Here is a 27,654-nt window from a genome sequence, read left to right as displayed (position 1 = left end):
GCATCCAGGCACATTTTGCAGTAGGTCTATGAAAGCTGCAGTAGCTTGTAGCATGAGAGCACAGACAGATTATGCTGTCGCAAGTCGCAATGTTATTACCATGTATTCTTTCCCGATTCAAGCAGTGCATGTAACAGTACTAGGACTACTTTGTTTGGGCAGCTAGTTGGCCTTTACTAAAAGTTTAAGAAGATATGTTATACAATTTGGAAAAAGGTGTATTTCCCAAAATGTTGAACAAAGAAAATGCAATTTCTTAAAAACGAAATTGTGTGGGTGGTTTTGGGTACCCCTGGCGGTCTCGGGCCCCACTTTGTGCACCCCTGCCATGAACACCGTGCGCTTCAGTCTCCTCCTCCCTCTCAGCCCCGCCCTCCAGGAGTGAGAGAGACTGCAGACACACACTCAAACACACACAGTCACACACACTGAGCTTTTCTCCTCCTCAGCCCTGCTGTGTCTTTACTAACGGGACAACTTTAAACCTCCAGGATATCTGCCGGTTTCCGCTTTTCCCTCGCCTCCATGTGAACATCTCGACCCGGAGAGAGGTGAGTGCTCACATTTAGTTTAAGGGGGGAACCGTTACTGGTTGAAACTAAACGAGGGGGAAGAAAAGGGGATTTTTTTCTCAGTAGAGGAGGAGGAAGCGGGGCAGGCATGAAGAGGAGGACAGGCATGCCCGACTCCTGCTCCTCTTTGAGCAGTTTTAGCTAGCTCACTTTACCGCCTTTCGAGGGTAACGAAAAGCCTCAATAACGTGCAATTACACCGGGGCAAACCGTCGCTTCCGCTACTTGTGAATTTAACTCCGGTGTGAGATTAGCAGAGCGGCTTCAACATCCTCCCCGGGATGTTGCCATTACACCGCTGTAAGGTTTCACATGGCTTTTCATACTACGGCTACTGCATTTCTGCAGCAGATACTTTGGCCACTTGGACGTAGTTTGTAACCGCTGAGAGCTGCAGGGATTTACTTTTAAAAGTGCTGCTACTTTATGAGTATGAGCTACAGAAGCGAGGAGAGCTCAGCAAGGATGCAAATGTTAAGATTTTGTAAACTGATGTAGCAATGTCTAAACTTTTGAATGGAAAATGTGTGCACACCTTTAACCATTTACATATCTGACAGTGTTTTAGGTGATGTCCCTAAATAGGTTTGTTTACATGAATCACCTGATGAGTTTGGGACTGCTAACATTTATTCTCATTCTCGGGTAGTGTCTATTTAAATAATTTGATTAACTGCTTAAAAGATAGTGAACATTTGCTTGTTTTGACCAATCAACCGTCCATAACTCAATTCAGAGTGATTTAAAACAAAAAAGCAGCACATTTTTGCACAGGAAATGCTAGAACAATCATATTTGACATGTTTGATTGATAAAGCGATTATTATTACTATTTGCTAATTGGCCAACAGTCCAAAATCCATTGATATTTGTTATAGAATTATATCAAAACAGAAAATCTTTCCATTCAAGAAACCGGAAGCAGCAATTAAGGTGAAGTACTGAAACTAATAATACATTTGATTATTTGATTCAGTCTAAGATATCTTTAATTGTCTCGCTTTTTCTGACCAAGAGTCCAAAACTCAAAGACATACAGTTTCCAATGAAAATTAACAGGGAGAAAGGTTAACATATAGATGACTAAGATATTAGTTATCACAATGATGTTTTATTTCCTCACCAATCACATTATCAGCACCATAATACAGATTAAGCACCGCTAAACATCTACAAGATCCTTTCGTACCATAAAGAGATCAGAACCATTCACAAGATCTTTCTCTTGCTGTCACTGCCTCATGTTCACACAAAAGACTGAATACATCATCCCGTTGTTAGTGTCACTTAGTGCCAGATGTACACTTTGTGGCGGTAGGTGGCATCCCTGTCTGATTGTGTTGGCCTTTTAAATGTTTGATGTGAGGAGACATCCCAAGCACCTTCTCCTGCTGTTCCTCCCAGCATCTGCACTGGCTGTCAGCTCCCGTTAGAAAGTGGCTGTTAGAGAGAGACACAGTGCAACCTGCCTTCATGTAGACCAGGGGTGCCCAACCTTTTTTGAACCGAGAGCTACTTTTAAAGTTGCCAGTCTGCCGAGATCTACCAGTCCAAATAGAGAGGCGTAGCCATTACTGACAGCCTACTACCAGGTACATACACACTTCTACTTGTATAAAACTGACCTTTGTACGATTAATACTTCATAAAATACTGCAGATCCTTTATCTTACCTCTTTCTAATCTACACACATACAAGTATTCAACTGAAGTTACACAACAGTGTTGTTGATACAGAGTTGGAGTTTATTCACACGTCACATACTACAGTGGGTAATGTTTTCAAGAAACATTGAACAGTGCTGCCACATATGACACAGGAAAAAAAGAAAAGACTCTGAACCCTTTCTTTGCCATTATATAAACATAGTGTTGCTACAAAAGTATAAATTAGGCTTACTAATAAGACAACTCAGATCTGAAGCTACACAGGAATCTGTTGCCAAAGTGAAATAAAAAAAGACAAAATTAATAGAATCAAACCCTTTTTTTGTTGCATTTTAGTAGAGTATAAAAATAAATGCCTTTTTAAAATAGGATGCAAGCAACACTAGCTTCTTAACCTGAATTGATAATAGACTATAATCAATTTAAGTTTGCATTCTTATACCATTTTGTACAATAATTATAATGAATAAGTTCAAACAAACTAAAACTTACAGCTGATTAATAACGGTATCTAACTTGAGTTTTTATTATATCAAAAACCTGTTGAAATGCTTCTGTTATTTTTAGTGTCCCCCAAAAGCGCGCCGGCAGCCTCCAGGAATGCTTCTTTCACAACTTCGCCGTCTTTGAAAGACTTCATGTGTTTCGCAAGAACGTGACTGACACGATAAGATGCTCTGGTAGCAGCCTTGCTCTTGTTGTTGGGCCTGGTGGAAATGGACTGCTGTGCATTTAGCTGTCCTTTCAGGCCCCTCCCCTTTTGGAGCGTAGGGCAGAATTAGGAGGGAGTTCCGTCTCGTAGCGTTTGTGCACTGTTTTGAAATGCCGCTCCTAAATTCCCCTTCTTCGATAAAGCCACGCTCGCATTGCAGATGAGACAGATGGACTTTGAATTGGAATAGATACAAAAATAATCATCCTCCCACTCGGAGTGAAAATTATATATTTTGGGCTTTTTTGCTTCTGCCATAATTGTGGTCTTGTGTGTGTGCGGACTGTCACTCCTGTTGACACGGACAACCTCAGTTAACTAGTGCCCACTGCCCACCAGCCACGCCCCGACACATGGGATCACGCCGGCCAATCACAAAGCTTTGATGCGTTCAAGTGCATTATTCTGGCACAGGAAGATTTTGTTATAGGACATTAACGATAAAACAGAATATTGTTGTTCTTTTTTTAGACACATCTCGCGATCGACTGGGAATCTCCGGTCGATCGCGATCGACTGGTTGGGCACCCCTATTGTAGACCCACCTACCGTACACACAGAAAACGTGCAGGTACCTGAAAACGACCTGCACGTCTGCATCACTGACACGCATTGAGACTGTAATGATTGTTTACATAAATGCTGTGTTGAATGCACATGGCTCGGGGGTGAATATACTGTTAAAGTTTTAGCTTTGACATGTGATGTTTGCAAGTGCAAGGTGTCTTCAAAGCAGACACAAAAAGGAAAGACAGTGCAGTTCTATTTATAGAATCTGCACTGCTTGACCAGTGCTCCCTTATGGTGATATGTATTGATGTTTTTACTTCGCATTGATGAGATTAGATAATTGATAATAGAATTACAATACCAATCCAGTTCGATGGACTGTTGGTGGATTACAAGACACTTGGTACGTTTGGCTTGACTCTTAGCACCTTATTACAAAATCAACAAATATTGGTATGTCTTAAGCTGCCTTCACATAATGTGCAATTTGCATTAATTGTTTGGACCTAATGCACACTCATAAACAACATATTAGCAACATTATGAATTCCCTTCTCCGCATTACAGCCAACAGTTCCTCTGGTATTTCAGACAATAAATCATCAGGCTGTATAGTGTAATGGCAAAATGAGATTCCTCTGAGTGAGCTGCCTCTGATTTCTGAGGAGCCCCACTGCTCTCCGTCAGTACTCCCTCTCCGCTGATGAGCTGCCTCCATAATATATTCTCTCTAGTTTTGTACCCTAACTGATGCTTAATTATTCCGACACGGTGATTTGGCTGTTGCTCATAAAATATTGAAAGAGAAGCGGCCCAGGAGGCACCCTAAGAGACACCGGCTTCACTTCATCCTTAAACACAACTCTGAGTGGAGCTGGGCGCCGTTTCTGACTCGCATTAAAGCAAGTCATCACAGACACACAACCACCACACACAAGTTTTCAAATTACATTTTTGGAGTCTCATGTTTGAATTGGAAATCTGTTTTTCTTGACCCCCTGCTGCTTAAGATGTCTTCTCTGAGCTGCGCCTGAAACCAGTGAGCTTGATTACTATCAAAAAGAGATTATACTAGATCAGGATTCTGATTACAGCTACCAACCAGGCACCAACTGCTAATCTGAGGTCTTAATACGGAGGCAGGCAAATCTCAGGGCAGCTATCAAGGCTACTTAAAGGCGTTTAAAGTCCACGGCCCTGTCTCTTGACCTTTTTGTATTCAAGTTTTTTTTTAAATGCACACCTGTTGGTTGTCCCTCAGTGTATATGGGTTTGAATATTTGTGTTTGTCTTCAGAGTTGTTTGGAAATTGGTCAAATGCATTTGATTTAACACACATTTTTCAGTAAAACCATTAGAGAGCATTAGCATTTTTCAAATCAAAATCAAGTTATTAAAACAAGAATGTTTGCTTGAGCTTGTATCTGGATCTAGTGCGAGACAAATTGAAACTAAATTAAAACCAGTGGGCATGTCAAATACAATTTCACTTCAGATTGTTTTATTTGGGGCTTTTTGTAAATGCTTAAGTGATCAGTGGACATAATGGTGGATCCCTGCTGCCTAATGCATGCTGGGATATCTGAGCCCCTCCTGTGACTATGCACTGCGAGGATAAAACCAAAAACAGAGAGAACAGCTTCATCATAATGATTTCCCATTTGAACACTGCTATGTCTCTGTGTTTATTTGTGGGGCTCTTATTTGCAAATGGTTAATATCAAGTTACCAGGTATATCCACATTTGGGGATTAAGGTTTTAAAAATAATCGAAGGATTACAAACTTTTGTATGGCTCCAGAAGGTTCTTCTATTTTTCTAGGACGTCAACCACACCACCAGTATGTTATACAACATATGTCTAATAAGGGAAATGTAATGTTTTAAATTACAAGTTAGTTTAAGTTAATATCAGTGAACAAATTGGCTTTTATGAAGTTCCTTTGCTGAACACCTGGTTTCCAGAGTATTGTGATATATGATATATTTATTGTCACATTTTCCTGACATTGTATTGAACAAATGATTAATCAATAATGAAAACCATCATTAGTTGCCATTATAGAATCTCTAAACCCACTCAGACGTAAAACGCCACTCATTACACTTGTCCTTTAACACCCACTCAATAACTCAATTCAACTCCTACAATCATGCCGAGTGAATGAATGAATTATGCTATGCCCCTTCCTGGTGTAACCAGATACAGAGACTTTTAGTATCCTTGAATATGTTTTCAACTTGTCTTAAGTTAGCCAAAACATTAGACTTTTTTCTTAGTTCATTTTACATTTGTTCAGTAAACATTTTGGAACACCCTGTCTTCACTTATCTGTGTTTTTGCCCTGACCTACATGAAGTGCACTGTGTTGTTGCAGTTAAAGCAACAGTAAAACTGTAAACACATACATTTGTAGGCTTTTTTGCATATAGAGTGTTCTATTATGACTCAGTGTTTTTACATCCCTTTTGGTGACCCTGTGCTGTATTGGTAGCTCATTACATGTTTCACAGTTAAAGCCCAACATCTCATGCAGACCCACCAATCAGAGTCAGCAGAGTGTTGTGAACAGGAAGTATATGCTCATATAGTTTGTGGTCTGCACTCAGTGTTCAAGAAGGCCTTTGACCGAGGGTGGCATTGTGAAGGTTTTTTCCTCACATTGTTGTGGAACGCACACAAGCAAGCCTCTCTGTGGTCCAGTAAGAATTCAGCACATGATTCTCATATGTACATGACATTCTGGGATTTTCTTGTGTCTTATCTCAGTTAACTGAAGAATGTCTCCTTATTGCTTTCCAACTGTTCTTCATAAAGTCTATAACTTCCAAAAATATAACTCAGCCATAAAGAATCATGCTTTTATTCTGCTATCCTGATGGGCAAAATGCCTTTTAGATTAGACGAACACAGCTGGGGAACTTCAAAGGCCAAATTCAGCCAACATTGAAAGTGCTGCTGCAATAGACTGTGTGTGTGTGTGTGTGTGTGTGTGTGTGTGTGTGTGTGATGTGTGTGTGGTGTGTGTGTGTGTGTGTGTGTGGTGTGTGTGTGGTGTGTGTGTGTGTGTGTGTGTGTGTGTGTGTGTGTGTGTGTGTGTGTGTGTGTGTGTGTGTGTGTGTTGTGTGTGTGTGTGTGTGTTGTGTGTGTGTGTGTGTGTGTGTGTGTTGTGTGTGTGTGTGTGTGTGTGTGTGTGTGTGTGTGTGTGTGTGTGTGTGTGTGTGTGTGTGTGTGTGTAATTCTGCCTCTGCTTTTTGAGATGGGGCTTTTAATGTCTGGTTTGCTCTGTCTTCCTTCAATGTCTGCACCTTCCAACCAATGGTCTACAATTGACTGCGCAGTGTGGTGCTTGGTTGTGCCTGGTAGCGCCATGGCTGCATATAGCTTTGTGTATATGTGTGTGTGTGCGCGTACTCAATTGTCATTTTTTGCCCTTTTTTGACGATGGCTCGCTGTGCTTGAAAATCCTCAGTACACACTCAAACTGCTCACACACACATACCATGCTCTGTTAACCACTAATGTTTTTCCCATTAAGGTTTCAAAGTTTTATAAACCAATGAGAACTAATGCTCCTTTCACTCTGATTTCTTGAGTGTGTGATTCCTTTGAAGTGTGACCAGCTGTATCTGTTTTATAAATAGTGATGACAAGTGAGCAGAAGTTTGTCTGAAAGCTTACTTTGAGAAGTCCTCAGAAGAGAGCAAATGTTTTAAGTGTCTAGACATGATGCTGTTATGTAAACTGATCGGCACGAGTTGCAGCTTCATACTATAAAGACAGTCGTTTGAGTCATCTCACCAACCATTGGATTGACCCTTCTTCAGGCTTGGTGTGTGTGTTGTTGAGGACATTAGGGTGTGCACGTGCAGTGCTGCTTGTGAAGATATTTGGATTAGCCGTTCTGCCAAAACCTCCAATCCTGGTCCTCCTTGCCAAACTTTGGTTAGCGACTGCACTAAGCACGAAAAGATCAAAAGATGTGCATCGAAATCCGTACAAAAGCGCCGCCACATCTGCTTGTTGCAACTATGGCACATCTCTGTATGTTTTCTTCTTTTTTAAAGTAGCTCGCCAGCCCGTGCCATTACCATTACATTTTTCCCGGCTCTGAGTCAAAGTCCCAGCTGGGTTTCAGTCCATCTATCTAATTACCTCCACTAAGGAAGTGATGGTATTTCTATCCTGTTTGTTTGTCAGCAGGATATCTATAAAATCATTATTGACCACTTTAGAGAAAAACAGACCGTACTCCAGATTTTGATGAGAAAGCAGCAATCTTGATCCCAAAACTAAAATCTCAGAAACAATATTTTTTTACATAACCTGTTAGGTTGATTCTATTAAATACTTCCAATGCAATCAACACACCACCAACTGGAGATAGTTTGGAAATGTCAAATTAAGCTTCTATTTTCACAAGTTAATTTAAATCTAAACCTGAGATGTGCTTCTTCCACCTCCCTGCAACACTGCTTTATTTACTGTTATTACCATTTAAGGTTTGTTTGAATTATTATTGGAAAACAGTTGTGTACAGGTTGTCCGGTGGTAGCTCGCTCGGCTGCCCACTGCTACTGGTACTTAGGGCTGCTCAATTAATCGTATTTTAATCGCAATTACGATTATGGCTTGCACCGATTACGAAAACAACGTAATCGAAATAAAACGATTATCTTTTTATTATTATTATTACTTTTTTTATTATTTTCTTATTATTGGTTTTTCAGTTGAATTATACTTAAAGTTCAGGATTGAACTGTTTAAAACATACTGTTCAAAAAAAATTTCTCCAATAAATTGATGTTTTCAAAGTAAATGGATAATCGTTTTTAATAATCGTGATATCAATTATAATCGAGATTATAATATTTGCCATAATCGAGCAGCCCTACTGGTACTATGATGGGTTAAAAGCAGAGACCACATTTCACTGTGTGTGCTGTGTGCTCTGCATGTGTGACAGTTAAACAGGGTTTCATCCTCCGATTCTATGTTAGTGGTGCGATATGTGGAAGTCTAAAGGGAGCACAAAGAAGTAAATAAAAACTACTTTCACTACCCCATTTGGAAGATAATATTGTGTGGCATCAAAAAGGCCTCCATGGTATTTCATGCTCAGTGAAGCCTTTCTTGCCAGCAGTGCTATAACTAATAATTTGATATACACACATATTTTTCTCCACCGGTTGCATTTTGCTCGCTCACTAAACGAACCACAATATACCAAGATCTGATTTCTTTCTTAGTCACTTGGTTCATATATTGGGGCAACTGTTGCCATGGCTACGGCGGCTCATGTCGGTGCAGCGGTAGTCGGTAGCTTCCATGAACTTTGCTACTTTTTTGTTGTCGCTTTTTTCTATTGTGCCATGTATGGAATATGGCATTGGAGAAGGAAGCATGGTGATTGGATTGCAGCAGACCATGAGGCAATCACTGCGAACAGCACTTTCCCTCTTTATTGCATGACATTAATGCAGTGGTTCTCAAACTTTTTCTGTCAGGCCCCCCCTTTGGAGAAAAAAAAAAAGTCGAGCCCCCCCAACACAAATAGTCAGGCTCAGTGGCGGCGCCAGAGATTTATTTTGGGGTGCTGTGGGGTTAGCTTGACGTTTCATAGAGGGTGCTCAAACATTTAGGGTTTCCCATTAATGGGACCGGGCGCTAGAGGAATGTTCTACTGCAAACACTCCCCACGCAAATACACAGTGTGACTGTTACAATGAAGGCTCGATAATCAGCTCACGGCATATAGGTGTAAGCAGGGGTAAAGTGCTATTTTTATAGGTGGTGTGGTGTCTTCTCGGGGGCAAGCTTCCCCGGGAAGATTTATTTTTAAATATTGAAGTTAAAAGCATCAATCTGGTGCACTTTGAGAGCAAAATAAGAGATCTATGGATACATCTCTCAACACCCAGATGAAACAGAACTGTAAACAGATTTACTTTTTCTTTATGGATATTTTCACCCTTTTAAACTTTATTCTTTTTTTAATTATAGTATTTCATACCTGTTTTTCATGTATTCTCTTATTTTTGTATAACTATAATGATCATATAAACGTGTGCCTCGGAAATAATTGTTTACATTAATGGTGACCAAAACGTTTGAGACCCACTGAGATGACACTGAGAGTCCTTTAGCTCACTGAGTCTCTCAGTCTGGCAGGAGAGGACTCTCCTCCACTTTGTTGTTGAAAAAACTCCTTATATCTGTTAGCGTAGCTCGCTAGCACCAGAAGCTAACAACAACGATCTCCAGTACTGGTGTGCTCTCTCTCTCGCGCATACAAAATGGCTCGTTACACACACACACACACACACACACACACACACACACACACCACACACACACAACACACACACACACACACACACACACACACACACACACACACACACACACACACACACACACACACACACACACACACACACAAGCTTTAATGAAACACAGAGACCCAGACGTAATAGTACTGTATCATATTATTTTCTAATCAATAATTTTTCAAATTATGATTTTTTTTTTAAAATCTTTTTTTTTTTTTTTGTATTACCATTTTTCCTCCTGGTCTCTCGCGCCCCCCCTGGCATGCCTCTGCGCCCACCAGGGGCGGCGCGCCCCCCACTTTGAGAACCACTGCATTAATGGAACTTTTAGTACTTGAATCCTTAACTGTCCCAGATTCAAACTAAGTGTGAAACTACATTAGATAAGAAATTAATGGACCTAAAGAAAGTAGCAAACATTTCAGCTTTATCGCAGAATGTGCAAGTAACACACACATCCTGGATACTGGATACATGGAGTGTGTTGATATCATGCACAGCACACCAACAATCACAATCATTCTGGATCAATTTATAAATCAACCAAAGCTAACAGTCTACCACAACCTGGACATGAGGGAGAAACAGTAACGTTGTCATCATCTTGTGGTTATTCCAGTGTTTTTACATATTTCAATATATTTGTACAGAAAATAAATCACTGTCCTTTTGTTACACTATCATAAAACCCATAACCAGTGAGCCTTTTATATTTGACCGTCCCTTTTTTATATGAACTTATCTGGTTGTAAGAGCAGACTGTAGAGATCAACTCTACTCTCATACATTTTGTCAGCTTTGGCTTTTCTGAATCCAACACATACAGACAGATCTTTGTTCTGCAGTGTAGTACAATGAGAAGTCAACATGGTTAGCTCTGGCTCTGGCCTTGCTGCAGGATCGTGCAGGATCAGAGTGCACCCATCTTGGTTTAGTAGTGGATTAGAAGTGACACTTACTGCAGGCAGGCTGGCTGAGTCTAAGTCGTGTTTACTTACTCTGGCTGGGTCTTAGCCTCAGACTCAAACCATCATTAGGCGGCAAAATGACTCAACTGTGGGACAGAACTCCTGACAGCAAAAAAGAAGACTTAGGAAGAAAAACAGTAGGAAGAACAATGTAGAAAACAAAAACAGGATATTCCTGAATTTAATTGAGAGTGGATAACTAACTTCAGCGGGGGTGGTATCTAGAACCTGGAGGCCAGGGCGTGCTGTGTTCAAACCCTTTTATAAATAAACAGATAGATTGGTCTAAAATAAACATGAATTACTCATGTCAGTGTAGAGCAGATGGACGAATAACCCCACCCAGGACCGGGACAGGACAGCGGGCCTTAAACATTGGCTGCTGCTGTTGTGCAGACAGGCTACAGGCCAAGAGACTGTGTTTGTTTGTTAAATAAAGAAAAATCTGCAGACAACAAAAAGTTCAGACATTTGTCCAATTCAAAATGACTTGCAGTAAGGATCAGTGTCATATCAGAAAAGGTTGGGATCCCTGACCCAGACCTGCTGATGCAAACATCTAATGGTGGGCTACTGGAACAAAAGCAGTCCATTTATTCAAAAAAGGAATATAATGAGCTACCACCAATAACTGAGAGGAACATAAAATGGACAGTACAGACTTGCATAACATCAAAGCAGAGTTAAAAGAAAATAAACTACTTTCTGGACATGGCAGCCTATGAGTTAGTGATGTGTCGGTCGCGAACGAGCCGGCTCAAAGAGCCGGCTCTTTTAAGTGAACGACGGGAGCCGGCTCGCGCCCGCGAACGAGCCGGTTTTTTTTTTGTTTTTGCGGAGGGATCTAGATCGGCATGAAGGCACATTATGCAATGTGCACTGTGAACATCATCCCGCTTATTACACATGGCCACATTCTCAACAAAGTAACGACATGACTCCCAATATTAATTTAAATGCTTTTATGGATTTAGAAAATGATTTTATTGATTTAAAAAATAGTTGTATTTATTTAAATTGACATGCATCCGCTAAGAAAAATAGTCCGTTGTTGCTGTTTGAACTAGCGTAGCAACGGCAGGAACTGCTTCGATAGTGTTTTTGAGGAGCTTTTTGATTACAGATTTGAAAACATCGTTGCTTGCTTTAAAAGTAGCACAATTCATTATGTCAAACCTTGGAAAGTATCTAGATATCCCTGCCCTAATGGTGCCAAAGTAACTGCACACTGAATATGTGTCGCAGGTTTGATGTCTATGTCTGGGCCGCTGCGTAAAAAGGAGGGTTTCTGCCCCGTTACTTCTCTTCTTACTTCTATAAGAATAAAACACGGAGGAAAGAGATCTCTTTTTCTCCCCCTCTTCTGACAGCCCAGCAGCTGATCTCAGAGCACGCTCCCCTCTCCTGCAGGGGGGCGTGGTCAGCTGCAGCTCACAGAATTAGCCCCTGCAAAAACAGCGCTGGAAAGAGCAAATAGAGCGAAATGAGGCATGGCTAAAATGCAGGATCTACTGCTACTCCTACTCAAAGGATGTGTTGAATAATTTAAGTGATATATGTGTACACATATACATCATTCATTAGTCAAAACAGGGCTACATTTGATTTAATTAAAAGGTATAATATGTGGTAAACTGAAGAGCCGTTTGGGAGCCGAAAGAGCCGGCTCTTCTTGGTGAGCCGAGCCAAATGATCCGGCTCACCAAGAAGAGCCGGAATTCCCATCACTACTATGAGTCTTTACTGCAGAGTGCCTGCTGGTGACGAGAGATGAATCATAGTCCTTCAAAGTTACACTAATGGATTATTAGGCAGAAATACAAATGAATGAGTCTAGAGGTGAATATTTTAGCTGCTTACACAAAGGAAATCTGCAACGTTTCTGCTTGAATGATCTGGGAAAGAGTTTCACAATAGTTCAGGAGTTCACACAAAGCTCTTCTACTGTATATGGAAACAGTTGGTCATGTCTTAATGTCTGTGTTTAATAGAATATGCAACACATGTGCTAGAGATGGTGTGTCGTTTGTGAGACAAGGTAATGCATGGTAAACCCTGGGGAATCTTGACAACTAGTGCTTTGTCTTATAAGTCAGTCCTTGTTGATTTTATCATCTAGACGTGTGAGCACAGAGAGGAAGTGAGTCTGCTAGTTTCATATTATTGCAGTGATCAAAGGAGTCATTAAAGGAGAAGACTTCACGTGAGGAAACATGGATGTTACCAATAGATGATTTAATATAGAAACATGTTTTCAAATGTTTTATCAGGAATTACATTAATTTGAAGCTGTAATGAGTAGTCTATTAATGAGGTAGTCATTAAAAGAATCAATCCTGGTAAAACTTTTGAATAGTACTTTGCTTAAAAATGCCCTTACCTAAAAAAAATGGTAATAATTGATTATCTGTTTGGTCTTCTTGGGTTTCATGGTAGATCTTTGTTATGCTGTGTTCTGTTTGAGCCATATCTCCTTTTGTAGATTGCCTGACAAAATACAGGCGAAATACAATTTGAATTGATTTGAAAGGCTCCTAAAAGAAATGTGTCCCAGCTAGCATAGATATACAAGAAGCTCCCGAGTTGTGGAGAGAGACAGTGATCTAAGTCTTTGAGTTTACACGCTGTCTGCTGGTAATCTGAGGCTTCGGCCTGCCTCTGACCTGCTGCTGACACTGGGGGCTTTTTCAGGAATGGAAAAAGTTTCTCTATGTTTGTGTCAGTTGACATATTTTTGGGACTCTGCTACAAAAAAAAGGTCTAGATAAAATAACTATTCAGAAAATGTAAACCATTTTGTTCCAGTTTGTGTCTAATTTTAAGAAAGCTAAACATATAAAACATGTTTGTCTACCCACAGCCAAAATGGTGGGTTTGTAAAAAGGAAATGTTCCAGAAAAGTGAAACAAAGACTACATTAACTTGGTTAACATCCCATGTGATTGGATGTGCTTTTCATGTGGCTATTTGAGCGTGTTTTTATTTTTTATTTACTTGCCTTTCCTTACAACATTTTCATTGTGGGCAGATACTATTGCTATGCAGACTTATTGTGAACAAATATAAATGAGAATGCAGATAGAAAACCTCTCCTCAGAATCCAATATGAGAGCACAATAACCTACAAAAGGAATACAAATAGTTGTAGACATTGTATATCTTGCTTAAAACGGACACGTCAAATCAAGCAATCTGATTGGTTCTTAGCCGTGATATACTGAGCGTATACCACGGGTAGAATTGTACGTTACTTTTCACAACAAGTCAGTATCCCTCCGCGTCTGAGAAAAACAGTATACAGTTGGGCTGAAAAGCAAACTGCCTGCAGTTTGCTTTTCAAACTGGGACAAGAAAACAGCGGAGAAGTAACGGGCAGAAACCCTTGTTTTTACGCAGCGGTCCAGACATAGACATCAAACGGCAAAACATATTCAGTGTGCAGTTCCTTTGGCATTAGGGCAGGGATATCTAGATACTTTCCAAGGTTTGACATAATGAATTGTGCTACTTTTAAAGCAAGCAACGATGTTTTCAAATCTGTAATCAAAGAGGTCCGCAAAAACGCTATCGACCAATCAGATTGCTTGATTTGACTTGTCCTTTTATAAATATATTTACATTTCTTCCGTTATGAAACAAACTTACAAAGCATAACATGGAAACATTTAAGATTAACTTCGACCTCCGGGGTGGTCTTACTATGGAGGAGTGGCTTGAGGAGGAGTGTCTATCTCCAGAAAAAAAGCCCCCTGCTAAACGACGACATGCAGAGCTATGTGATGAGCAGGTAGACCAACTAGAAAAAAATCGAAATGAACTGTGAAGCAAACAAAATGGGCAGTTAAGTGCTTTGAAGACTGGTGTCAGGATAATTCTGTGGTCATAGACTTTCAGACGTCGACAAAACCGCAGCTCAATAACATCTTGAGATATTTTTATGCAACTGTCAGAAACGGTAAAGGCGAACTATATGGCCTGAGCAGCTATATTGGTCTACGTGCTGGACTCAACCGGCACATAAATCCCACCACTCAGTCTGTCCTGGTCCCTCCTCAAAGACACCGAGTTCACAACTTGCAACAATGTGTTGACACTTCAGTCCATCACTCTTCCATAACAGAAGATGACTTCAAAGCTATCAAGCAAGTACTTGATCCAAAAACTCCGGAGGGGCTAGTAAACAAGGTGTGGTTTGACGTTCAACTGCACTTTGGACGCAGGGGAAATGAGGGTAATCGGCAGCTCAAACCCTCGTCTTTCACCACCAAAACAGACGAAAACGGGCTTAAGTATGCAACGCTGACGTTCAATGAGCACACAAAAAACCACAACGACCCGCAGGCGAGAAATAAAGAGAGCACAAGGGGATTTATGTGTGAACTGCCTGGTGATCCTCTCTGCCCCGTTTCTTCGTTAGAAAAATACATCTCCCTCCTACCCCCGGACGCACCTGCCTTTTATCTACACCCAAGAAGACAAGTGAACTGCGATGTCGACAATGTTTGGTAAATGATGTGTAGTGCATATTATTTTAATAGATTAGGCTAGTTTAGGATAGCTACTAAAACTCACATTTGCTTTGTTACAGGTGCACTCGAGAGCCAATGGGCGTGAATCACCTTTCGACAATGTTGCCTAGAATGTGCAAGCAAGCAGGAACACAGCAGAAATACACCAACCACTGCCTCTGCAGTACCACCATTCAGAAGCTTTCTGATGCGGGTCTTGAAAGCAGAGAAATCATGACCGTTAGTGGCCACAGGTGTGAAAGCTCTCTCCAGAGCTACTGGAAGCCGAATCTCGCAGACCGGAGAAAATGGAGCAATATTCTCTCCACGCCCAGCAACAGCCGAGTACATCCTCAGCCTAGTACCTAAGTAACCTTGTAAGCCATTCTACGGATGCTGCACAGTTTTTCAGTGGGTGCACAATAAACGGCAACATACAAATTAATGTAAATAAATAGCCAAATAACCGATCAACGCTGTCTGTCTAATATGTTCGCTAGCTGTTAGTGTTGTTGCATAGCAACCACCTCGCACTATGTTTTGTGCAGAAGGCAACGGAGGGACTATTTTATTTTGAACATCATTATTTAATAATAACAACTATTTAAATTAGAGTGTGTATTTTTCTTTCATATCGCCACACTTATTAACCGTTTTATAAAAGCAATAGCTCACTTCAGGCCGTGATATATGACCATTATATCACAGTTAAGGGGGTTGTCCACGCCCCTTAACTGTGATATAATGGCCATATACCACGGCCTGTCGTGAGCTATTGCTTAATTATAACATTTGAGACTGAGCATGTTTGTACTTTTGTAAGTTTCCTTGTCCATTTAGATTTAATAATTTATAATTTTATATTTTCATTATTTTCAATTGAACTAATTGTGCACCCTTCTTGAATATTTCCCTCCTAGACACTGTTATATTTCTCTCACAAACACGTAAACAAGATGTACAGTAGAAGCAGGACAAGATGTTTTTTCTAGAAAATGTTGAAACAAGCTAAATGAAAACATTTAATTTTTGTACGTTTGTTGTAGTGTCATTGCAGATTCTTTAAATAATGAAGTAGTAAGTAGCAACATAGAAACTGCTGCTACTTGAAGGTACTGTACTGCCCTTAGAACATCATTAAATAGCAGTATGACTTTGATCCTGCAGTCTTTTTAAAGAAGTCTGAACATGTTGGCTCTATCACAAGTACTTCAATAAAATAAAAAGTCTTTAAATCAACTGCTTTGTTGGTTAGATCCTTCCTTCCTCCCAGGATTTGCATGCATGCTTTAAATGACCACTACGTCACACACTTTTCCTCTCAGATGAGTTCTTTTGTCCAGCTTGGCTAAATACTGGATTGCAGGCAGTACAATGGTGGGACTGTTGGTTCTGGAGAGGTGTTGACCCTGCTGTGTCAGGCAGGCCGAAGTACAACCGTGAATAACAGGAATTATTATGTGGACTTTGCATGACTGTAGGGCCAGCACGGTTGTGTAGCAGTGATTGATATGTTGCTCACTTACATGTTGGTCAGTAGGCCCTGCAGGATTAGTCCTGGCAGGGAATTTAATATTTACTGCAAGATTACAGTCTCAGTATTTACAATCATCAAGTAAACAGCTTATGTAGACATAACTAATGCCGTTATTATAATAATCAGCGGAGTTGAGTTTATACATGTTTAATGTGTGGAATATTGTATTACTTCGGGCACCATTAAAGTGTTGATGCTCCTTGCTTCAGCTTTAGATGCAGCTGGATATTTGCGACATCCTGTAGCAACACCGAGCGTTTGTCGACATGCAGGCGGCTGTCTACCTCTGCCCTGGTTCATGACGACAGGGGAGACAATGACCCAGAATCACGTTGACCTGAGTGCTTTAAATCAAGGCTCCACCGGAGGAAATACATTCTCTCAACACCAGGTGCCAACTAGGACAAGTAATCCAGACAGAATAAAAACGTCCTCTTAGTCGACACCAAGGAAAAGAGAGGGCTGGAAGATGCGATAGAGAAAGAAAGACAGACAAACAGACTGTGGGGAGCTGGATTATTGACCGGATAGATGGAGAAGTGGTGCATTGCTGCAATAACAACACACTTTTTGAAAAAAAATTCATCTGTGGAAGCCGTAGCACTGTTAAAAAGCACGACCAATCATCTGAGCCGGCCCGGCTAAAATAACTGGATGGCCTAGCTGCCTGTCAGCCTTCCATCTGTGCACAACTTGTCTCGTGCCCTCATTGGTCATGTGCGCGTTCGTGTGTGTTGGAGGAGGGGCTCTGTAAGGAAGTGGCAGATTTTTTCCGGTTGTGTATTTTCTAAGGACCCTTCTCATTTATCTTATTTTTCATTTCCTCGCTCCTCGGTCTCACCGGAAGTTGATTTGTCTGTGCTATCTTGAGTAGCGTCCCAATGGCCTTATTTTTGCCCCGAGGAGTGAGGAGCGATAATGGAGGAGCTATAACCGAGGAACCACCAGACCATCCTTCGATGAAATCCGCAGACACTCGCCCCGCCCCCTTACTGTGTATCGCTCACTGATTGGACGAGGCAGTGCATGCACTGATCTCATGCTTCTTGACATGAGAGCAGTTTCCCAGCGGAGTGAAGAAAATACATGAACCTCACGGGACTCACTCCTCAGTTTATACCGTGTTTTGTTTCAATTAATGTTTCATTTAGTTACACATATGTGATATATCTGAACAACAAAGTGGTCAAAAATCATTTTCTTAATTTATTGGAAACATTTTCATGATCGCTTTTTTCGTTTATATTTTAAGAATGGCGTTTATCTTTTTTGAGAATTAGTTCTTATTTTATTTAATGTATTTGGGTCTACAACAGATGATACAAATGTTTGTGTCAGTAAATGTGTACTAACAGAGGCGGGGGTGTGTGTGGAAATAACAGGGACAGAGCTGGCTGCTGTCAGACGATCAGCTGTGTAGCGTCTTCACAAACGGACGTCGCTTCACGTGACGCTCCGGAGGAAAGGACGTCCCATTGCTATGGGCTCAGAACCATAGATATATATACACACTAGATGACTCACCCGCGCTGCTGGCCAATGGAGACCGACGTTGCCACTTGGCCGCCATCTTGCTACAGGCAGTTCTCTCATTCATAACATTATGGTTTACTATTTAAATAACCATAGCTTGCTCAATTTTCAACCAATTTTCAAACGGTTTGGTTTTTTATAAACATCAAATATGTAGTTATGATACTGCATACTTATAATCATGGACTTTCATATGAAAATAACATTAATCAGATAAAGCAATAGCTATACACACACACACAAGGTATTTATATTAAATATTTGCCGGTGTATATATTTCCATTTATTTTATTATATTGTTAATATTTAAAATAAATTATAAATAAATTATAAAATTAAAATACATATATTTTATATATAACAATCGGTCTCATGTTACCACTCTGTAAGCCAAGAGTTGTTAATTTAGCAATGCCTTAGCTTGAAGAACAGGGACTCAACTAATGACAATAGCATATGTTGGTATATTATTTAGATATTCACACCTTTATCAGAAGAACCAAACCAACATAACATGTGCTCACAGACAGAACAAATCCAGAACCTTTGAAATATGTTATTGAAAAAAGACGAAGAATAATATAAACTGTACCATGTGTCCTTCTGTAGTCCATTTGTGGTTTGTCTTGTCTCACCCCGGCTGATATATCAAAAAATCCACTGTTTAAATTGTTCCCTATATTGCCCCTATGCCCCTGTAAGGTGTCCTTGGGTGTTATGAAAGGCGGCCCCCTAAAATAAATGTATTATTAAGAAGAACAACTTGGTGTGGTGTGGAGGGGATGTAGGAAGCAGGAGCAGGTGGGGAGAGATGGGGCTTCAAGGTTCAAGGTTATTTGTTTTAAATGTGTCTTGGAGATAAGGACCAGCTGCACACAATAAAATACAGTATAACACAAAACCAATAAGACACACGCGGTGACACATGGCACACCAACAATCAATCATCGTCCAGCCTCAGCTTTGGTATTCTTTCACAACCATGTTATGGGTTTATTAGACTGAGCAAACATAAACATATGTGGGGAACATAGTGCTGCGTCTCATGGAACATGAAGATGTCCCTTCTTAGGGCGAGTTCCCACTGCCTCCTCCTCTCTTCGGTTTTGGGAAACCTTAAAAACATAAGAAAGGTAGCCAGATATATAAATTATTGTCAACATTTTCCTCCCTTCTTTCCTTTAACATTAAGGGTAAGGACAAAAATACACACCGAAATTATCATATTTTTGGTATGTATGTATGTATGTATACTTTAAGAATAAGACAACCACACTAAGAGTAATAAAAAAGGTGTCCAAAAGAAACATTAAATAATTGTGTAAAGAAATGGTAGCAACATATTCTAAAGAGGCTGGGTCAACAACAATCTTGCAATACTATTATCTCACATAGCCCCACTGATCCTGTGTAGCAGGACTTGTAATGTACATACATCCACTAAGTAATGAATGATTATCCTAATTTTAGTCATAATATTGTCATATCTTACAGGTGAAAGGTGATCCCACGGGTTCTTGTTTGCAGACAGCGGCGATTGGAGCATCCGTAGGCTGCACAAAAGTCTGTCATAGTCAGGTACTTCTGTAAACACAAAGCCAGCAAATTCCTGTATCATAATGCAAGATGTTTTTAACAAGCCAAACCACTTGGAAGAAATCATGTGTAACTTAAGTTATGTTGAAAAGAAAGAGCAGTTCTGCCTCTCTGGTGTAAAGTTGTGGTTACATTTTGTAATACTAGGTCTCACTCACAGCCTCTTGTTATTAACCAGCTAATAAATACAACCACATACACAAAGAAAAGCTGCAATTTCAACATGTCCAAGCATCCTGTATCATAGCCATGCTAATAATGTTTATAATAAACCAAACCGTTTGTAAATCAGTCAAGATTTCAGCGAGTTAAGAGTATTTTTGTGCAGATCACTCACCTTACAACAGCTACCATAACGCGAATCAGAGTAACTGTTGACTGTGGCAAGATGGCGGCCGGTCAGCTACGCTGGAAAATCTCCCATGAGCCATCTAGTGTTTATATATATCTATGCTCAGAACAGTCTCATAATACACACATGCGCACAGAAGGATTCACACTTGTATTTCATGATCCGCAAAAGGATTCACACTTGTATTTCCGGATCCACACTTGTGTTTTTCAATGCACACACAAATGTATTCCGTTTCATATACATGTAAATAAAATCCAAATACAGAAAAAAGTTTTACATGTGTATTTTTGATCCTCACATATTTGTTTTCCGTTTAAAATCTCTGAACCTGCAAACACAAACAGCTTTCTGTGCACGGATCGCTGTGCATTCGTGTGTGGGTTTTTTGAGACTCCCCTGACGGTCAGCCGATTCGTACTTGTAATTATTTCTAGTGGGGGTGCACTCATGTGATTGGCTTAGAATGAAGGAGACATCTGATTGGCTATAGATAGAAAAAATTACAAGTACGAATCGGCTGACCGTCAGGGGAGTCTCAAAAAACCCACACACGAATGCAAAGCGATCAGTGCACAGAAAGCTGTTTGTGTTTGCAGGTCCAGAGGTTTTAAACGGAAAACAAATATGTGAGGATCAAAAATACACATGTAAAACTTTTTTCTGTATTTGGATTTTATTTACATGTATATGAAACGGAATACATTTGTGTGTGCATTGAAAAACACAAGTATGGATCCGGAAATACAAGTTTGAATCCTTCTGTGTGCATGTGTGTATTATGTCACAGTGGTTCTCAAATGGGGGTACGTGGACCCCTAGGGATACGTTGGAGTACTGCAGGGGGTACGTGAGATTTATTTTATGTTAATGAAAAAAACAACATAAGTAATGCATTTAAACAAACTACTAATAGTAGATGAACTACTTTATTCAAAGGTTTACAGTCATTCTGGATAATAAAATGGGAAAAATAAACGGGAGGCTCTCTTTTCCTCTCCCTCTCCTGACAGCCCGTCAGTCTTGAGTCGTGCAGCTCGCTGAACTTGTAATAAGTGACCCGACAGTAAAGAATACACATATTTATAACTAGTTTAGCTAGTTCCAGAGTAGATAAACTAGCTAAGTGTGTTAGGTCTAACTCTTAGTGTATTTTGCTCCACTCAACGGTCCGTCACAGCGACAGAGCTGTGATCATGCAGAGCTGCGTGTTCTCTGTCAGCAGCAGCTGATCTGATCTGATCTCTCTCTCGCGTCCGGTTATACTTCACTCGCGTTTATGTCCAAATCTGTCAGATCTAGCTAGTTCTAGTTAATTATATGACTGCCTGCTTATCAAAGGACACCTAAACAATAAGCGTTGCTTGGCAACGGCGTGTGGCCGCAAGTATAGCGCACGCAGCATTATGCATATGTATATGAGGGGTCAAAATACCATGCTCATAAAATGCTCATATATTTGATTCTCTTCATTCCCCACGCCCCAAAATAAATACATAAATAAATAAATTTTTAGGAAAAGTAACGAAGTTTGAGCAGTGTGGGTTTTATATTAACAGTTACACTTATTTCAAAACGCGAAGTGTAATAACTGCAGTTTGCCTCCCTGTCACTGAGAATAACAAAAGTTCCTCAGTGAAGCACGAGCCCATATTTATCACTAAATTGTAAGTACAACTTATTAAAAAGATCAGTTCAATGCAACTAATGTCGTCTCAGTGTTATTGCATGATGTTAAAATTGGTTTGCCATGAATTTAGTGATGGATTGTAAACATTTTAAATGTAGCATTTAAGTGTTTCTCAGTTACAATGTTGTTGTTTTAATAAATGATGGTGCAGCACTGTAGGCCTATGTACCTCTTTATATATACATTTTCCCTTAACAAATTGTTTTTGCGCTGATCAGGGGGTACTTGGCTGAATCTTTTTTTCAAAGGGGGTACATTATTGAAAAAAGTTTGAGAACCACTGTATTATGAGACTGTTCTGAGCCCATACATTGCTCTTAAAACTCATTTCCATGCTTCTCGTGGTTTCCTTGCATCTATCCATGCTTCCCTGGTGGGAGGGACTAGTCGCAGGGAAACGACGCAAGTGAGGGACGCAAGGAATCCATTTAACCGAAGTGAGAAGGGCCCAAATTCTAGCGCACTCGAGCTGGTTTCTCCAAAATTACCTACCCCACCTTTAACTATCAGAAAGTCTAAACCAAAGGAGGTATTGACCTTCTGGCTACATTTGTTGTCTTGTTTCCTACATTTCTCTACAGTTCCTTATTCAATTAATAATTTGTAGAACTGATTTGTAGTCAGTTATAGGCTTTTAGACTAGGTGTTATTAAGCTCTTTGCTCGTTCGTTAAGATCATGGTATTCCGTCAAAACCTCCAGAACAAAGATTGCTTTCAATGCTTTTTTCTCAAGAAAATATTGAACCATTAGCTCAGAATCATCACCAGTTTCAGTCTGTTTTTACGTAAGCATTTGAACATATCAAAAACAAGATATACCATGTTATTTATTGAGCTTTGTAGTTTCTGTTTGGTGGATTTTCTTACCTTTGGACAGAATCAGACTAGCTGTTTCCTGTCTTTATGCTAAGCTAAGCTAACTTGCTGTTGGCTGCGGCTTCTGTATTCACTGACAGTGTTAATCTATTCTATTCAGAAAACATAAAACCAAATGGTTAATGAAAACCTGAATTTTATGATAAGTTTGTGGGAGAAATATGTTTATATTTTGTAAAGTAAGGCATCAAAAAGAGTAGCAAAGCGAAGAACTTAGCTATTTGTGGTGTTTGTGCTTCTGGCTCAGGATAGCTGCTATATCCAAGAGGCTTGCTTCTTATAACTCAAAACATGCATTAGGCATCTTCTCTTAAGATTTGAGTGTCCTTGACCAAATCCTAATGTGTGTGTGTGTGTTCAAGGAGCTCGTGCCCACTGAAGCCTGCCCTGTGTTCTGTGTATCTGTTTACGTACAGCAGCTGCTGCTCCTCTGCCTTTATTTCCACTCCTCTGCTCTGCCACGGAAAAAGCAGGTTTCTGTTTTTTTCTCTTTTTTATTGTTGAAAAGTGAAACTGTTGCTGTTGCTGCTGAGGGACCCGAGACATGCGTCCATAACATAACATAATGAGAGAGAACAAAAAAGAAAAATCTAATTTCAATTTAAGAGATAATGGAATTGTCCTTTTCATGAAATCAGCTTTCTTTCCCCTTACAAAACTAAAGGTAAACATGATTTTAAGCTAGAGAACATGAGGGATACATGATTCAACCCATGTGGGTGATTAGTTAAAGTAAAGAAACAGAAAGCCTGATTAAAAGATTATCATATAGAACAAATAAGTAGTGTGTTTAGCATCAAGACATGATGTAACTCATGGCTATACATGAAAGACATTAGAGGACACACAGAAATGTATAACACTAGAAATCTAAGCACACAATTAAATAAGAGAATAAACAAAGGCAGAACATTGGAAAAAAAACACAGCATTTTATTGAGGCACTGCAGGAGTATTTCAATCTACAGGACTGGTGTACAGTGACACCACTGTGTTTGAAGTGTATTGTGTATGTGTGTGTGAGACTTAGACCTGCATCCTGTCACTTTGACTTGGTTGACTTTAGTTTGACATGGCTATGGGGTCGTGTTTCGGCTAATGGCTGCGGTTGTCAGAAAGGTCAGATGTCAAATTTCAGTGCGGCAGTCTAAACCAACTGCTTCCTGTTTTAATGGCCATGTGCAGTGTCATTAGCCTTTTGAACACTGTTTCCTCAACACTGACTCGGGTCACCAATGAATGGCCAGTGTATGATAATGAGGACCTTTGGGTTAGACTTGCTTTGGAAATATAGTAAACAAAGTCAAATAAGTTTCAGAGCCACTGTATGATGATGAGGTTTAGCACAACGCAGGTCTTTTTTCCATAGTTATCTGTTATGATATACTCGTGATGTTCTCACTTGTTCTGATAAGAAATCAAAGCAATGTTAAAAGTACAACAGGCAAAACATATAAAAAGAAAGATGATCATTTAGTTTCAAACAAACTGCGATTAGGCAAACTTAATGAAAAATAAGCAAGTAGTTTGTATGATATCTTATCGGACCACGTTGGAAGCCAAATAATAGCTACTCTGAAGGGTTTATTTTGAAGGTGAGACACTGTAATCTTTTAAAAATTGGGATAACAGGACACAGTTGTGGTGGGCTTCGGGCGCCTTTATCAGCGGCTTCCAGCCAGGGGTATTATCGCCTTGTCAGATAAGCTTGAGTTCCCCTTTCATCGACACCACCCATCATGTTCCAAATGCGTTTATTGAAAATGTCCTTTTAAACAAGGTGATATATAATATACATACGTTGTAAATTGCATAACAACTTTATTATTACTAGATGTGTTTCTTGAAACCTCTTTATTTCCACCCGTTTCAGAAGGTTTGCTCATGTTTAATGCAAAAACTGGTTATTGGATTCAACTTTTTTTTTCAATTGCTCTCAGATATCTGTTTCCAATATTCAAAATGTTCACTTGCAGCATATCAAGGATCTGATTGCAGATCAGCCTACAGAGTACAGCACATTGCACATTAAGATGTTCCTTTGTGCTACGTGCTTTAAGCACCTATTAGCATGTGATAAATGCCGCACATTGTGGAGTCTTCTCTGGTATGCACAGTGGGCTGTGCATTGATTTCTCCTTTGGTCTAATATGTCAGCTGAGGCTGTCATATTCACCAGTGACAGACACAGTGTTCTGCAAATTACTGCTCAGTCTGATGGATTTACTTTTGTCTCTGATGACCTTAACACTTTTAGTAAGGCTCAATTAGGAAATCAGAACAGGCTGTTATTTTGAGTAGCTCTAATAGTTCAGCTAAACCAGGAAATAAGAAAAAGTTCTGCTCATTTGAGACAATACTATTGGATCAAGCTCTTTGATTTGGAAATGTCCTAACAAAATGATCCCGTTGTGCTCTTACAGAAGTGTCGTATAAGGCTTAAAATAAATATTTCTTTACTTTAACTAATAGCAAATTGTCTAAGCTTCAAGGTCCGGAAACCAAGAGCATTGATTAAGGATCTTGTTGAAGTGATAAAAGGTTTCAGGAAGTTAAGTGCTGGTTTGAGCAGTGACTGATGGTGGGTGTCTCTTGAACAACAGCTGCAACTCCTGCTGCTATCTGGCTGAATGGTTTCAGTGGGCTTTTTAAATCAGCTTGGCCCGCCTTAGGTATTAGTAGGTGATTAAACAAATTAGCGAGACCTAGAGACATAAACACAGGATGGTATATTGGAGTCTGAGGGCCTCTTGTGATTGGAAGGGGGTGCAGAGTGTGAGGCAGAGTTTTGTGTCTCTTTGTTGAGGACAGTTTCTCACGCAGACAAGCATGCAAACACAGTGTACACAAACTCTTTCTCATGACATTGAGGGGTTTGTACAACTCACATGAATACACACACATGTAGATAAAATGCAGATACACACACCACGCTGTCACACACACTGGGCCATTGTGTGCGACACTGCCGCCACTGTGTCTCCATGCGGAGCGTCCTGACACAGCACACGCCTCCTCACTGCTAAATGTCATGCACTGTGCCTGACAATATTGGGGATACAAAGTGCAGCCAGTGTGTGTCTGTGTGTGTGTATTGTGATGTTCTTTTGTCTGTCTATTACTTCTTGTTATGTATGCTGTGGAAGAGAAACTATTAAGTAATGAATGTGTGAGTGAACTGATTTAAAAAGGCATCATTATGGCCACACATTTGATAAACAACATTATAAGTCATTTTGAAAAAGCATTTCTTTATCACGCTAAATCAAAGCATTAGAGTATGTCATCCTTATTTATTAACTTGGTTAATTAATAATCAAGACAAATAACTAATTAGTTGTGCAGAGAACCTTTTCATGATTTTTAAAAATGTTTTTGTTTGATACATAATAAATAAGCAATTTGTGAAATCTCAGTCAATTAACTTAATGATTTAAGTGTATTTTCATACTTAAATCGTGCTGCAAATACAATTATCATTATCAATAATGAATTGTAAAGTCCATCAAATATCAGAACAAAAAGCATGAAAGTGCCCAAAGTCTTTAATTTGCTTCTTTTATCAGACCAACTGTACACACATATTAACTATCTTGCGAAACAAATAGAAAGTAAGAAACCCAACAGAGATTTTCAGGCATTTTTGCTTGAAAATGATTTAAAATGATGTCAGAATTGTATTCCTTGCTCTTCATCTCAGCTCTATTCTGTCTCACTGACTGTTTCCAGATGTGTTTGCCTCCTGCTGTCGGCCTGTGTGTCTCTGTGTTTGCATTTGCTCTTGCCAGGCAGAGACTGATAACAGCATTAGCTCGTGTCCTCAAAACAGCAGAAGATGAATTGTGAGGAGGAGAGGAGACTGTAAAAATACAGCATGGTTCAACAGCAGCACAAGAACAACACATGCACTACTTTGTGGTCCACAGGTGGGCCTTCCTCTTCTTCTTCTTCTTCTGTAGTCTCCATATTTTGGCCACCCGCCCCTCTAGCTTTCTGTTTTAACGTAGAGGGCACTTGTGAAACTTTGCACATCCTTGTCTTTGTCACATTCAAAAGTCAAACAGGTGGAATAATTGGCTGTCAAGATAATGTGTGCAGCAGTTTAACAATATTCCCATTGTTGTTATGAAAAGCATATCTCTAATGAGGTATAGGGACAATTTGAAGACATTAGAAATACATAATAGGATGAACGTGAAGTTCTTTAAAAATTAAATTCTTGTCATCTGAGTTGTTATTAAAATCTTTTGTCAGCTACTGAAAAGAGAGGTGCCCGTGTGTTCAGCATGATAACACACCTTTTGTCAGCCTTAGATTGACACTGTTTTTGCATTCAGGTGGCATCCGTTTAAGCTGAATTGTTATCTCTGTTCTTCCTAAAACAAAACAAGATGAAATAAATAAAGACTAATGTGAAACCCTTTAAATGGTATTGATGAGGTGAGAGAACGAAAAATGTGAACACCTTTTGGCGTTCGACACAAAGGCCTCATTTTAACCATCAAATCCATCAGTTTAAAATGATTCTCTAAAGAAGTCTGCGTTAAGATGACACTCATCCTCTGTCACTTAGATAAAAACATTCAACACAGAGTCCGACTTTATCTTGGGAATTCAAGGGGACTCGAATGCAGTTTTGAATTAGGAGAAATACAAATGAAGACACTGATTACCTTGCATTGCCTCGAATCACAGGGAATTACCTTTCTGTTTACTTTTTCAACTCTTCATGAACCAATCTCATTGAACTCACAACGACAGCACTTGGTGTATTTGGATGGTGGAGGGGCTTTCTTAA

At 39.8% G+C, this 27,654-nt stretch overlaps 1 protein-coding gene across 4 annotated transcripts in view; it reads left to right on the top strand.

Moving 5' to 3' along the window:
• The first annotated feature begins 404 nt into the window (after positions 1-404).
• ppp1r16b (protein phosphatase 1, regulatory subunit 16B) overlaps positions 405-27,654 on the top strand; it is a 104,011-nt gene continuing 76,761 nt past the window's right edge. Inside the window, exons 1-3 of one of the 4 annotated variants that reach the window (XM_034198345.1) lie at positions 405-551; positions 15,181-15,268; positions 15,352-15,648. The gene's annotated coding sequence lies outside the window, so the exon portion shown is untranslated. Of the gene's footprint in view, positions 552-15,180; positions 15,269-15,351; positions 15,649-19,835; positions 19,920-27,654 lie in introns of all 4 variants that reach the window. The other 3 variants (XM_034198344.1, XM_034198343.1, XM_034198342.1) reach the window with 3 other exon arrangements.

This window comes from Gymnodraco acuticeps, unplaced genomic scaffold (genome assembly GCF_902827175.1).
Source record: "Gymnodraco acuticeps unplaced genomic scaffold, fGymAcu1.1, whole genome shotgun sequence".
In the NCBI taxonomy this organism is placed as follows: Eukaryota; Metazoa; Chordata; class Actinopteri; order Perciformes; family Bathydraconidae; genus Gymnodraco; species Gymnodraco acuticeps.
The sequence above is the reverse complement of the archived record's forward strand: the minus strand, read 5'-3'. Positions and strand labels throughout refer to the sequence as shown.